The sequence below is a fragment of the Schistocerca piceifrons genome, chromosome 3, assembly GCF_021461385.2.
Source record: "Schistocerca piceifrons isolate TAMUIC-IGC-003096 chromosome 3, iqSchPice1.1, whole genome shotgun sequence".
NCBI classification, from domain to species: domain Eukaryota; kingdom Metazoa; phylum Arthropoda; class Insecta; order Orthoptera; family Acrididae; genus Schistocerca; species Schistocerca piceifrons.
Genome location: NC_060140.1, coordinates 118,290,431 through 118,303,326, shown reverse-complemented (window position 1 = coordinate 118,303,326; position 12,896 = coordinate 118,290,431). Strand labels below are relative to the sequence as shown.

Genomic DNA, 12,896 nt, shown 5'->3' with positions numbered 1-12,896 from the left:
GATCTACAGGAAAACTACTGTGCCAGGACAACTTGCAGCTGGTTAGTCTATCTCAGGCTACTTTATCACAAACACCGGTTGTTGTGGACAATCTGATATATTCAGATTTCCCCTTCCCAGTTACTATTGCTGTTTCGTAGGGACTAGTGACTGTCCACACTTCTTCAATACATTTTTTTCAATCTTCATTGGCCAAAGAGCAAGAATCCCACTTTTCGTCACAGAAAACCTAAATCTGGAGAAACACCTATAAAGTAAACAGTAACATATGGGCACAGCACAACCATACAAGTACATGACAAAACTCTCATATACATATTATTTAATCCACTTTTAACAGTTGTCCCTGCCTCCTCTCCATATCTGCTTAATTTCACAGATGACACTGAATACCTCACACGAGGGCCGTAGTCGATCTGTATCATGAACTTTTTCATTTACTGCGTCTCTCATCAGTACGAGTGTCATTCTCATTTAGACACCATTTTTACGAAAATTCTTTCTCACAGTGAGAATTGTCATCATTATTTACATTACACTGCTCAATAATATATCTCGGTTGTCATCCTGGATTGAGGGTTCCATGCCAGAAAAGCGTAAAAAATAACAGTACACTATTAATCTGCAGCAACAACAAAATGTTATTTTGACATTTCACTATGTACAAATTAGTTGCACTATAATCCTTCTTTCAGGTGGCGTTTCCCTCAGTGTGTGCATAGTGTAAAGGTAATGATGCTTTCATCAGTGGCTGACACATAAAACTTCTGTACAGTCGCACTTCCTACATTAACATGAGCAAGGCACTTCCTTTCAGCCAACATTCTTCTCATTACAGCCACACATTTCTATAAGTTGACATATAATATTCCTCATTTACTCTGATTCATTGATGTCAAAACCTTGAGTGACTAAGAAATCTGAGATGTTCTGAAAGACACAATGCTACATAAAAAGGCGTTCATATCATCTAGCAGACTTCCGAAACACAATACTAAACGTTGACTATACTTGTCTTTGTAACAGATTACTTTCAGATTTTACTCTATAATACGAGGGCTCTTCGGAAAGTAAGGAACGATAGGTCGCGAAATGGAAACCACAGTGAAAATCAAAATTGTTTTATTTGAAACAGTTAGCTACAACTTCCAGCTACTGATCTCCATAGTCGCCGATCCGTCTTAGACGTTAGTCGTAGCGTTGTACCAAATTTCCAATACCCTCGTCATAGAAGGCAGCCGCCTATGCTTTCTGCCAATTCTCTGCTCTGGCCTACAGTTCGTTGTATGTGCCAAAATGTTGTCTTCATAGCCAGTGGTTCATGTGAGCAGGGATGAAACTCAGAGGGAGTCAATTACAGGCTGTATTGTGGGTAATCAAACATTTCCAATTGAAAATGATGCGGGAGCACCTTCATTCCCCCTGCAGAAAGCGGCTGAGAATTGTCTTGAAGAAGAAAACGCACGACAGTTTGGTAATGTTGGCTGCATAGCTTCAGGCAAAATTTCTCACCAGGTCCTCAAACTTGATGGGAAACACTATTGTTCTAGGTATCTTTATGTGATCCCTGTGTGCTCAGAACTAAAAATAACGACGTAACGCGTTCGACCGACGTAATAGAGACACTGCCTAATACACCTTTGCAAAACTTCATTGGATTTTCACTGTGGTTTCCATTTCGCGACCGATCGTTCCTTACTTTCGGAATAACCATTGTATTTTAAAATTGTGACAACCAGTCTCACTTACAGTTTAACCGGGAAATATTTAGACAATGATGACACACATACAGGTATAATGCCAGCGACAACCTGATAGGCTATTCTCTTGACATAAGGATAGTTAAGCACACAAGCAAACACACACATTTATGATGAAGAAACTTTATATCCTATGACCAACTTCCGTAATTCCATAGAAACTTTTACATTTGACACATGGTGCACTTCCTTGGAATGTTTGAATTGTAGAGTTTCTAGCTCCACAGCAGTCTGATGCACTATCCTGCATACAGATTCTGAAAAACTTCTGCTGTGGACTTAAGTCCAGAGACTAGTTTGATGAGACTACCATGCTTCACTATCCTGTGCAAGCCTTTTCATCTCCGAATAGCTACTTCAACCTACATCTTTCTGAATTTGCTTACTGTATTCATCTCTTGGTCTCACTCTACGATTTTTATGCTCCACGCTTCTCTCCAGTTCTAAATTGGTGATCCCTTGATGCCTCAGAACGTGTCCTGTCAGCCGATCCCTTCTTCTAGTTAAGCTGTGCCACAAATTTCTCTTATCCCCAATTCTATTCAGTACCTCCTCATTAGTTACGTGATCTACCCATCTAATCTTCAGCATTCTTCTGCAGCACTGCATTTCGAGAGCTTCTATTCTCTTCTTGTCTACACTGTTTATCGTCCATGTTTCAATTCCATACATCGCTGCACCCCACATAAATACTTTCAGAAAAGACTTCCTGACACTTAAATCTATACTTGATGTTAAAAAATTTCTCTTATTCAGAAACGCTTTCATTGCCACAGACATTCTACATTTTATATCCTCTCTGCTTCGACCATCATAAGATTTTGCTCCCCAAATACAAAAACTCATTACTTTAAGTGTCTCTTTAATAATCTAATTCCCTCAGCAATCTCGGATTTAATTCAACTACGTTTCATTATCTTCGTTTTGCTTTTGTTGATGCTCATCTTATACCCTCCTTTCAAGGCACTGTCCACTCCGTTCAGCTGCTCTTCCAAGTCCTTCGCTTACTGTGAAAGAATTACAATGTAGTCAGCAAACCTCAAAGTTTTCATTTCTTCCCCATGGATTTTAATTCCTACTCCAAATTTTTCTTTTATTTCGTTTCTGATTGCTCAATATGCAGACTGAATGACATCAGGTATAAGCTACAACCCTGTCTCACTTCCTTCTCAATCACTTCTTCCCGTTCATCCCCCTCAACTGCTCTCTGGTTTCTACACTAATTGTAAATAGCCTTTCGCTCCCTGTGTTTTACCCCGTCACCTTCAGAATTTTGAAAGAGAATATTCCATTCAACATTGTCAAATGCTTTTTCTAAGCCTAAAAATGTCAGAAACATAGGTTTGCCTTTCCTTTATCTTATACGTCGTATGGTCAGCATTGCCTCGTGTGTTTCAATATTTCTGCGGAATCCAAACTGATCTTCCACGAGGTCGGCTTCTACCAGTTTTTCCATTCGTTTGTAAATAATTCGTGTTAGTATATTGCAACCAACACTTTTAAAGTGATAGTTCGGCAATTTTCACACCTGTCGACACCTGCTTTCTTTTGGTTTCGAATTATTATCTTTTTCTTGAAATCTGAGGATATTTCGCTATCTCATACATCCTGCTCACTATATGGAATAGTCTTGTCATGGCTGGTTCTCCCAAGGCTATCTGTAGCTCTAATGGAATGTTGTCTATTCCAGGGTCATTGTTTCGACTTAGGTCTTTTAGAGCTCTGTCAAATTCTTCTCGCAGTATCATATCTCCCGATTCATCTTCATCTACGTCCTGTTCCATTTCCATAATTTGCCCTCAAGTACATCTGCCTTGTATAGACCCTCTATATACTCCTTCCACCTTTCTGCTTTCCCTTCTTTGCTTAGGACTGGTTTTCCATCTGAGCTTTTCATATTCACACATGCGGTTATCTTTTCTCCAAAGGTCTCTTTAATTATCCTGTAGGCAGTATCTATCTTACCGCCTATGATATATGCCTCTAAATCCTTACATCTGTCCTCTACCCATCCATGCTTAGTCATATTGCACTTCCTGTCGGTCCCATTTTTGAAACGTTTTTTTTCCCTCCTCCATCACTTAAATTCATTATCTCTTCTATTACCCAAGAATTTCTATTAGACCTCGTATTTTTACCTACTTGATTCTCTGCTACCTTCACTACTTCATCTCTCAAAGCTACCCATTGTTCTTCTACTGCATTTCTTTCTTCCGTTCTTGTCAATTGTTTCCTAATGGTCTCTCTGACACTCTCTACAACTTCTCGTTCTTTCAGTTTATCCAGGTCCCATCTCCTTAAATTCCCACCTTTTTGCAGTTTGAAACTTCCTGACAGATCAAAACTGTGTGCCGGACCGAGACTCGATCACGGGACCTTTGCCTTTCGCGGGGAAGTGCTCCACCATCTGAGCTACCCAAGCACGACTCACACCCTCTCCTCACAGCTTTACTTCTGACATTACCTTCTTCAGTTTTAATCTACAGTTCATAACCAATAAATTGTGGTGAGAGTCCACATCCGCCCCTGGACATGTCTTAGAATTTAAAACATGATTCCTAAACCTCTGTCTTACTGGTATATAATCTATCTGAAACTTTCCAGTGTCTCCATTCCTCTTCCACGTATACAACTTTCCTTCCCGGAAAACTTACGAGATACAAATTTCTGTGTCTATGACAGTCAGTGTATTGTGAATAAAACCTTTTGTCTGACTCTTAGATCCTCTTTCGGATCCGAACCCTTATCTAGTCATGTTCCCTTTTCTGACTCTTTGAGAACAGTTTCAGTAGCAAGCTGAACAACGACCTTTCGCCTTCTCCCTTCGCCAGGTAGAAAGCTGACCAATTCCCAACTTCTGTTGGGATATGACTTATTTTTCAAAAGTAATAGGGGAGCTAATTCTACGGATCTGCGATGTAGCTCATTTATGATATTTTAGAAGTCTTTAAGTAGACATCCGAGGTCTATGATGCTACGAACGATAAACCTGCCATAACTTACCTAATTCCTTAATTAATTCATGATCTTACTGAAGGGTTACAAGCAAGGTGGTGACTTGAGATGTAACCGGCTTGATTCTCCTCCATGCGAGTGCCACTTGCCAATATCTCGAACAAAATTGCCGACTACTGTCTTAGATAACTTTTCTACTCATCCTATATCAAGCAGGAAGTGAGTGTGAAAGGTGTTTACTACCTTGTGTGTGGTTGCGCTCCACAATGGGAGTGGGTGTATCAAATTCCACTGTCAATTCAGTGGCTATGGAAACATATTGGAAACCTCTTTTAATTCATTGGAGTGGCTCTTACAGATCCAAGGTGGTGAACTGACTAATTCGTATAGAAAATATGGGACACAAAAACAGCTAAATTACTATTAGTGGACAGTTTTTCCTTTTCGCGTATCTTGCTAGTTGCCAAGACTTTCTTTATATGCCTCTTCATGCCACTAAAATACAATGATTCCCTAAATTTGGTCAAAAGTTTCCTCACGCCATAATTTGCATTACTATGATGCATGTACGAATTGAGTTCGTCTATGAATTCCCCTGGAACGCAGAGAACCCAGTGTGTGTCACAAAGCCCCTTTCTATTGAACAGCGCATTATTTTTGACGAAATAAAACCAGCATATCACGATTTCCCTATTCTCTCCTCTTTGTCTTCATAGTTTTAAAAACTGTGTTCTTATCTTATTCTTCGTCTAGGATCACAAGTGGTGCCACGTATTTTTCCAAACGGACTTGTTATAGGTATATGAAACTGAAGTTATTTCTGCCCTGATCTCAGGCAGGCGAACAATCATATGGCACGCGCGACTAACAATCATACGGCACTGCAGAGAGACATTTTGAACACCCCGTACAATTCCTAAGTCGCTGGTCTTGAAGTGCCTAATGTTGATGCTGCTGTAGAAGTGGGCCGCGGCTTGTCAGCGTGGCGCTTATGTTCTCTTCGTATAGAGGCCGCTGCTGTCGCGTTGTCGTCTTGGAGAGGAGACGGTCAGTGTGCAATTGGCTGACGTCTTCTTCACAGCCCTCTCTGCTCTCTCGTTTACGACTGGCGTGCCAGCGCTTGCCTTTACAGAGTAAGAGAAGTATTACTGTTAGAGGCTGTGTACCTATCATGAGGCAGCGTAACACGTGGATTGCAAATTACCTAGGTTATATCCATCCTGTATATGTGAATAAAGGTACTTAGACGCTTCAGGCCAACTTTACAGATGTGATTCTTGAGTTTCTCCCGGCGTATTTGATAATCAAAATATCCACAGTGTCCAACGGGCACAATATTTCATACATGTCGCCATCATCAGGTGAACTGACGGACTTAGCTCCTGTGAACGTGCCGGCACGGAGATCCGTACACTATGGCTGCTCAGTTGGACACTGTAGACCGGCAGTACACCCGTGGATATTTTGATTATCAAATACGCCGGGAGAAACTCAAGAATCACATCATACACCTTTACGGGGAGGAGATGTACCGCAGCATGAAGAAATTTGAAAAGTTGCGCTACCGTGGATGTCGTTTGCTAAGTACTCTTGCCTTTCTAAAGAGATGTCGTTCTGAGAATGTTGTTCCAAATTTTGCTAAGGTTATGCATCACATCGATTCTGCAGCAGCTAAGAGAATCAAGAAGCGAGCCAGCCTCGCATTGGTACGTGAAAGAGTGCAATTCACCCGCCGGAGCCTTGAGTTTATCTCACAGGAATTACTCAAACTACATTTGCAACTGGCTAGTAATTTCACTTCTTTTTCCTGGGATTGGATTGATGGTGTCACCTGGGTTGCAGCTGATTCCGCCCATAAGAAGGCAACGGGACGTCAAACAGCTAAGTTCTCACGTCTCCTTGACAAACCATCTCTGCAGGTTCCGGGCAAGACTGTCATCAATTTGAGTGGCATGGTGTTAAGTGATGATGCGGTCTCGGTTTTGCAGAAAGGTCTCAACTTCGCTCCCACCCCCAAGTTCACTCCGGTCGCAGAAATTGTTAGTGCTGTTGAACAGGTTGAAGCTCGACTTCCGCCTGAATCAGCTGAGGAAATACGTCGTGAAACTTGTCGTGCGTTGACGAAATCCAAGCCGATGAAGTCAAATATCACTAGTAAAGAGAGGGCGCCCATTCGTGATCTGAGGGAGCGCTCTGAAATTGTTGTCTTTCCGGTTGACAAAGGCAATGCTACAGTTGTTGTCTCCCATAAGGACTACACTGATAAGATGCACAGCCTGCTAAATGACGATTCCTACCGGAAGATCAGCGTTGACCCTACAAAGAAGGTGGACAACAAGACAAGGTCGCTTCTCAAGGACTCAGATTTACCAGAGGGTGACGCTAAGAAATTGTTACCCCAAGGTCCGGTACCGCCTAGACTATATGGACTCCCGAAGGTTCACAAAGAGGGGGTACCATTACGCCCCCATGTCAGCAACATCAGGGGCACCTACATATTTGTTGGCCAAATACCTGACCGGAATATTAAGTCCTTATGTGGGTAAATGCCCTCATCACATCCGTAATTCCGTGGATTTTGTTAAACGCCTTGATAGCTTCACGTTGGGTGAGTCAGATATCATGGTGAGTTTTGACGTCGTTTCCTTGTGCACGAGGGTACCCCTGCGAGAGTCACTAGAATTGATTAGTCAGAAGTTTGACGAGAAGACCACTGAACTTTTTAGGCATATCTTGACTTCCACGTATCTTCTTTTTAATGGAGAATACTACGAACAAACGGAGGGAGTCGCCATGGGTAGCCCACTCTCACCGGTGGTAGCGAATTTGTACATGGAGAACTTCGAGGAGGAAGCCCTGTCGTCATCCGAATGGAAACCTACTTGCATTTTCCGTTACGTGGACGACACGTTCCTCATCTGGCCACATGGTATGGATAAACTCCTCGACTCTCTTACACATCTAAACTCCATACACCCCGACATCATTTTCACTATGGAGACTGAAACGGAGGGTAAACTACCTTTCCTTGACGTCTTGGTCAAGAGAAGGCCTGACGGCACCCTAGGCCATGGGGTGTATCGGAAGACAACACACACTGATCTGTATTTGGACGGAGACAGCTGCCACCACCTTTACAGAGGAATGGGGTGCTTAAAACTGTAGTACATAGGATGCGCACTATGTCTGACGCAGAGGGTCTACCCCAGGAATTGGAACATCTGAGAACTGTATTTCGAAAAAATTGGTACTCAGAGTGGCAGATTCAACGTGCTCTCCGCCCACCCACTACAGCACAACCTGTGGAGATGGATGAAATCACGAGGGAGGAGGTAGGCACTGCGTTTATCCCATATACAGGCGCACTCTCGGGGAAAATCTCCCGCATTTTGAAGAAACACCAGGTCGGAACTGTGTTTTGTCCTCCGAATAAAACTCGTGCACTGGTGGGGAGCGCCAAAGATGACCTCGATTTGAGGAAGGCCGGCGTGTACCAGATTCCGTGTCAATGTGGCAAGTCGTATATTGGTCAGACGATGCGTACCGTCGAGGATCGATGCCGTGAACACCAGAGGCACACTCGACTGATGTATCCGAGCAAGTCGGCGGTCGCTGAACATTGTTTGTCGGAAAATCACGCTATGGAGTATGAAAGCACGAGGATTCTGGTACAGACGTCGAGATACTGGGACAGCGTTGTTAGAGAGGCCATCGAAATTCGCACCAATGACGATCTCATACACCGTGACTGCGGCTATAATCTTAGCAAGGCTTGGGAACCAGCGATTGGGTTAATCAAGAGTAAATCGAGCTAATGTATAGTTGTGACGACCACGGCGGACAGAGCCATCACACCGACGTCATCTCAGACGCCGTCGCAATCTGTTCCACCGCGCGACCGTGGCGCGGAGCGCGGACGGCGGAGTGAGCGCGCCGCAGGCGGAGGGTATTTACATCGGCCGCCACCGCGACCGAATCCGGTTCCCCATGAGCAGCCATAGTGTACGGACCTCCGTTCCGGCACGTTCACAGGAGCTCAGTCCGTCAGTTCACCTGATGATGGCGACATGTATGATCGCCGAAATATTGTGCCCGTTGGACACTGTAGACCGGTAGTACACCCGTGGATATTTTGATTAAATTTACAGATATTTTCAAAACTACTAGAAACTTGTAATCGCTCACAGCCCCCAGAACATAATGAACTGAAACAAGATATAGTGTTTTGAGTGTGGTGGCATGCCAGCCTGTCGCCAACCCACCACCAGATGTTTCTTGTTCATTCTGTAGAATGTGCTGGACAGGGTTGCCGTCGAACACCTCCTGTTCGAGGCTAGCTCATCACAGCACAGGCAATAAACTATCTTGTGTTACATTGTTGACAGATAATTCCATGGACATCTCTATGGCAGGGCACTCCCACCATCCTAAAATACGACCTAATTATGCCCCTGGTGTCCGTAGTATCCGCTAAGTTAAGCAGGCGTGATCAAGTTGTGCAATCAATGACAGCCCATAAAATAACACCTGCCACAACACTGGTGAAATCTAGTAATGTTCATTTTCGTTGGAGCCTTAACACATGGATGTGTCCACCAAGCTATTCACATAACTGGGAATCGTCTAATATAACGACATTAAACCGCTTCTGCATCCAATGTCATCGCTGAGTGCATTACTGCTGGCATGTCTGCTGATGCTTGAAGGGAAGCTGCTACGATGGTCGCAGTGCTGAGAATGTATGGCGCTTCAGATGTCATTGCACTGTCCGTGTGGATACCCGTCTAGTTCCAAACAAGCCTACTTCCTGACTTTGTGGCTGTATTATGCTGCACCTCTGAGTGGACAATACTTCTGTCCTCTCAGGCCCTAGTCGCGTGGGGCTATTGAGATCGTGCACAGCGTTGTGCGTGATCCTGCTGAACACATAAATGCGAAATTCGCGTGACAATTGTAAGACCCCGACCAATGCGAGCAGAAACATTGTTGTTCCGCTGCTGTCACACTTAGGCAGGTGCAGATGGACAACCTCTTTACACGAACACATAAAACGATCTTCTCAGTAAACAACAAACATTCACATGCTGTGTCTTAGTAAGGAATCTGTTGGGTAATCTTTCATTATATACAGAATATAGACAGCTCTATACCTATACACTATTTTCCACTGATATGCTCGTCATTTGCATATCCAAGAAAGTACGAGGGTAATCCCAAAAGTAAGGTCTCCTATTTTTTTATAAGTACAGAACTCTGTTTGTATGGCAGTTGGTCACACTGTTATCAAGAGTGCTTCACTCGCTCTGTGTGTAAACATGCGCACTCCGCGCTGAGCCGCTCAGTTTTGGCTTGGCAGCCGTTGAGAATGGAGCTCCCGTTGGATGTTACCACCAAGTGCGAATTGCGTGCAGTCATTCGGTTTTTGAACACAAAGGGCATTACGCCGATTGAACTCCATCGCCAATTGACGGAAGTGTATGGTGAGTCGTGCATGGATGTTAAAAATGTTCGTAAGTGGTGTAGAGAGTTTGCAGCTGGTCGGACCGAAATTCACGACGAACAAAGGAGCGGGAAACCATCAATGTCTGAGGAGACAGTGTTGAAGATTGAGCAAAGCATGCGTGAAGATCGGTGGATCATCCTTGATCTGCACGCTGGTTCCTGAGGTTTCCCGAAGCTCCGCTCACAGATTTTTAACGGAAACATTGAACTACCGGAAGGTGTGCGCAAGATGGGTGCCACGCATGCTGACTGAGGACCACATCCGCAACGAGCTGATGCTTCCCGCGCATTTCTTCACCGCCTTACAGCCGGACAACTTTCTGGACTCAATTGTCACGGGTGACGATACTTGAGGCGGTTCTGGCGCTGCAGTCCGGAACCGCGGGACTGCTACGGTCGCAGGTTCGAATCCTGCCTCGGGCATGGGTGTGTGTGATGTCCTTAGGTTAGTTAGGTTTAAGTAGTTCTAAGTTCTAGGGGACTTATGATCTAAGATGTTGAGTCCCATAGCGCTCAGATCCATTTGAACCATTTGACGATACTTGAGTGGTGAAGAGGCCAAAGAAGAGGTTCATAACTTCCTGAACAGCACAGCGGCGAGCTGGTATGACATGGGCATACGAAAACTGCCACAGCGTCTACAAAAATGCATCGACAGAAATGGTGATTATGTCGAAAAATAGCTAAATGTTCAAGCTGTAAACTGACGTAAGCCATTGTAGAAATAAACAGGTCCTCCAAGGTGTTGCAGTTTTACTGGCTAGCAGTATATTTTAGAGTGCTCCTTTAAGAAACTTAACGAAAAAGAATTTTTCTGTTTAAAGCTTTCTAATACCTCTCTTTGCTTTTCAGTGACTAAACAGAGCACTTGGACTGCATTTCTGATGTAATCATTTCCCAGGTTGAATATCATCATACAGCACAGCACTTGTAGAAGTTTTTTCCCTTCATACAAAAAAACTAATTTCCAATTTTACTGCTATCAGTGGGAAGAGAATGCAGCTACCTTCCTCGAACAGGTGGTACACTTATCTAAGAGAAAGGAATCATCAATGTTACCAGTTTTTTGAACCGTTTTTCACTGGAACTTGTCTCTCTCAATCAATGAAATATCGTATGCTGTCTGGTCTCAATCACGAAAATAATATGTCTGTCTACTGTTTCCTTTCTTTTTTGTATGTTAAGCTTACACGTGCACACAAGCTTTCATACACTCCTGGAAATGGAAAAAAGAACACATTGACACCGGTGTGTCAGACCCACCATACTTGCTCCGGACACTGCGAGAGGGCTGTACAAGCAATGATCACACGCACGGCACAGCGGACACACCAGGAACCGCGGTGTTGGCCGTCGAATGGCGCTAGCTGCGCAGCATTTGTGCACCGCCGCCGTCAGTGTCAGCCACTTTGCCGTGGCATACGGAGCTCCATCGCAGTCTTTAACACTGGTAGCACGCCGCGACAGCGTGGACGTGAACCGTATGTGCAGTTGACGGACTTTGAGCGAGGGCGTATAGTGGGCATGCGGGAGGCCGGGTGGACGTACCGCCGAATTGCTCAACACGTGGGGCGTGAGGTCTCCACAGTACATCGATGTTGTCGCCAGTGGTCGGCGGAAGGTGCACGTGCCCGTCGACCTGGGACCGGACAGCAGCGACGCACGGATGCACGCCAAGACCGTAGGATCCTACGCAGTGCTGTAGGGGACCGCACCGCCACTTCCCAGCAAATTAGGGACACTGTTGCTCCTGGGGTATCGGCGAGGACCATTCGCAACCGTCTCCATGAAGCTGGGCTACGGTCCCGCACACCGTTAGGCCGTCTTCCGCTCACGCCCCAACATCGTGCAGCCCGCCTCCAGTGGTGTCGCGACAGTCGTGAATGGAGGGACGAATGGAGACGTGTCGTCTTCAGCGATGAGAGTCGCTTCTGCCTTGGTGCCAATGATGGTCGTATGCGTGTTTGGCGCCGTGCAGGTGAGCGCCACAATCAGGACTGCATACGACCGAGGCACACAGGGCCAACACCCGGCATCATGGTGTGGGGAGCGATCTCCTACACTGGCCGTACACCACTGGTGATCGTCGAGGGGACACTGGATAGTGCACGGTACATCTAAACCGTCATCGAACCCATCGTTCTACCATTCCTAGACCGGCAAGGGAACTTGCTGTTCCAACAGGACAATGCACGTCCGCATGTACCCCGTGCCACCCAACGTGCTCTAGAAGGTGTAAGTCAACTACCCTGGCCAGCAAGATCTCCGGATCTGTCCCCCATTGAGCATGTTTGGGACTGGATGAAGCGTCGTCTCACGCGGTCTGCACGTCCAGCACGAACGCTGGTCCAACTGAGGCGCCAGGTGGAAATGGCATGGCAAGCCGTTCCACAGGACTACATCCAGCATCTCTACGATCGTCTCCATGGGAGAGTAGCAGCCTGCATTGTTGCGAAAGGTGGATATACACTGTACTAGTGCCGACATTGTGCACGCTCTGTTGCCTGTGTCTATGTGCCTGTGATTCTGTCAGTGTGATCATGTGATGTATCTGACCCCAGGAATGTGTCAATAAAGTTTCCCCTTCCTGGGACAATGAATTCACGGTGTTCTTATTTCAATTTCCAGGAGTGTAGTTTAGAACTGATGTATGTGACGGAAATGCAGCTAATGATACTT

The 12,896-nt window shown here is 45.1% G+C and overlaps 1 protein-coding gene across 1 annotated transcript in view; it reads left to right on the top strand.

The window, feature by feature from the left end:
• Window positions 1-12,896, top strand: part of LOC124788441 (solute carrier family 22 member 7-like) — a 100,230-nt gene that overhangs the window by 86,399 nt on the left and 935 nt on the right. The gene's annotated exons all lie outside the window — the stretch shown is intronic.